This window comes from Fringilla coelebs, assembly GCF_963513975.1.
Source record: "Fringilla coelebs genome assembly, chromosome: 13".
NCBI lineage: Eukaryota > Metazoa > Chordata > Aves > Passeriformes > Fringillidae > Fringilla > Fringilla coelebs.
This window is the reverse complement of record NC_140039.1, coordinates 12,347,459-12,350,362: the sequence shown is the minus strand read 5'-3', so window position 1 is coordinate 12,350,362 and position 2,904 is coordinate 12,347,459.

The window sequence follows — 2,904 nt, the reverse complement described above, 5'->3', positions numbered from 1 at the left end:
GCCACGGGATAAACAGGACTTGCAGAGCCCCATTCGCATTCAGTTGCTGCCATCTAACGGCAGATAGAGAGTGGAAGGGCCTCAGGCAATAGAAAGCAACATAAATCTCACCCTTGGGACTCGGGTAGGTGGTAAACCTGCACAGATGGTTCTCATCAGAGTGCTGGGGAAGGGAGGGGATTTAGGCTGGTTTAATTCCTCTGGAGAATGGCTTGACAAAGGACTGCTGTGCTGCAGCTCAACACAGAAGTGTTCCACTACTAACACCAGGTCTTCACACTGCTTGTGCTCCTCTCTGCTGGGTTGTTTCCATACAGGAAACCTGAGGGAGAGTCTGTTATTGTAGCCTGGCTCAACAACTGCCCCAAGGGCAAAGCCAACTCAGAGTTGAGTGCCTGCAACAAGAGGAGGTGATGAGAAAAAGAAGGTAGGAGATGGCACTTTTAACTTTCCTTAGTAACACTGGTGCACAGAAAACATCTGGACTTTCCAGAACTTTGTATCAGAAAGAGAAGGAGGTGGGGATTAGAACAAAACACAACTATCTAAACTATCTATTCTAACTATCACAACTATCTATAAGCTATCTATTTATTATCTGGCCCAGCAGACAGTAAAGCTCACTTTCCTTCAAATATTACATAAAGGAAAACCAAAGAAAAGAGATGTCTCCTTCTCCCCCTTTATCAGCTCCAGCAAGTTCCTGCTGTTTTCTGCCTCTAAACCCACAGATTTATAATGGAAAAAGGATTGATTACATGTCAGTTTTGCACTGCCTGTTTCTGTCTGTGCACATGTCTCCAAATATTTTTTTTAAGCCACACCAGCTAACACTGTCTCACAGAGGAGAAAGGCTAGAGAATGGATATTCCTTTATGCATCCCTGACCTGCAGCAGGTGGGTATCCAGAGGCATGTCCCATGGTGGGAATGCAGCCTGATGAGCCATGCAGCAGTCTCCAGCAGCCTTAACACAGCCCCACTGGTGACATGGGAGCTTGCAAGGCCCAGGAGTCCAACTAAGTATGTGACCAGGGCTAACTGAGGCAATAAATCGAGATTTATATTTGAGAAATGTCTCCAGTAGTCCCTGGTCACACAAGAAATGCCATTTTATAGGAGAAAACTGGGAAGGAAATAAAAAAATCACATCTTCGGAGAGAACACTGAAGAAAGCTGTAAAATTCCACTCTTCTTGGCTGAGGGAATAATTGCTGGGAAGTCCAGTTGTGAAGCAACATGGAGGTGACAAAGGGAATACCAATATTATTCTTTTTTTCACTGCTGAAGGAAAGAGGCTTCAAATGCACTGCAGGGAGAAAGAGAAATGAGTGTATTGAGCCCTCACCTTGCGACTGCTGGTGCTGCCTGGACATCTGTGAGAGAGCAGAGGAAAGCAGCACATGAGAATTACAACTCAAGGGGGAGATAAAACATTTTAGCATGAGGTGGCTCAGCTTTGTGCCATCAGGCACTTCCCGGGCTGCAAGGAGCAGCTGAGCTGTCCTATCTAAAGGGTCACTGCAGCTCTGTTTGCAATCCAGGTCCAGCCACTGCTCCCTTACGTCAAAGCCAGGATCTATCCAAACAGTGCTGCTGCACTTCCGAGAAAGTGCAGCTGTGTGCTGCTGCTGAGAGGCAGCCTACTCAAATATAGCCCCTGGGGATGCTCCAGGGACTGCAGCCTGCGACAGCAGGTCATGGCACACGGGCAGGGCTGGGAGCCGTTCCTGCGGCTGCTGCTCAGACCCAGGTGTGAGATCGTGTAGAACAGCTGCATTCCTGAGCTGGGAGCATTACCGAAGTGCCCTTGTCAATCATGTTCCCCCGGGAGACTTTGTGCTTGCTCTGTAGATATTTTACTTCGAAGCTCATTGGTAAAATGATAGGAGAATACACTTAACAGGTCTAAAACTGTCTTGGTAACGTTGTTACTTTTTAAAACCGCGTTCCTTCCCCTCTTGTTTCTCGCACCAAGACGCCATCTTCTGACCACTCTCAGGGAAGCATCAGCTGCAAAGTAAAGACGTAAAATTACACCAAGTGAGCTGAAATTTAAAGCCTTGCCCTTATAGAGTGACGTTCAACAGCCACCGTGCACCCTCAACACCCAGCAGCTGCAGGGCTTCGTGACTGTCACTTGCAAAAACCTTCAACTCCTTTTGGTGTGCCCTGCTTTGAGCCAGGGGCACTATTTTATCTGTAAGAGCCCTTTAGCATAGCATGACATCTGAGAGACTTCAGCAGGATATAAGTTTGCTCTGGTACTGAGGTATGATTTAATGTCCTCAATTGTTCTGGAAATTTGAGCTGCATGATTCAGGAGACTTGCATGAGTACGGTTACTCCAGCGCTTACTGAGATTTATGTGCTTAAATGTGATGGATGCTGTAATCACATTTCTAACACGCTGATTCAGAACGGGAGGGGGAGAAAATCCGAATCAACGGGATCTGTGCTCTGCCGGTGGCGGGGGCAGGCTTTTGCACAGGAAGCTCGCAACACGAGCTCTCGCAAATGCCAAAATGAGGAGGAGAAAAACCCCGCCAACCAACCCAACAAAAAACACCCGGACGAACCCAAACAGAGGAAACGTCTTTCCGCAGCTCTTTATTGCAGCCTCCTGTTTACGCTGCCCACGCTGGAAGCTGTCACCCTTTCCCTACCACCCTCCCCGGGCTCCGGGAGCGGCGGGGGGAGAGCGGGGAGCGCTCCGGGCCGTCCCCCGAGCGACACCCGTCCTGGCCGGGAGCGTCCCCGCCGCGCCCGGGGGGCACCGGGAGGGGCCGGGGCCGCTGCCGGCGTGGCGGGGCGTGCGGCAGCGGAGGTGCGGGCACGGCGCCGGGGCAGGACCGGCGGCTGCCACTCACGGCGCCGCCTCCGCCTCCGCGGGCGGGGGCCGGGC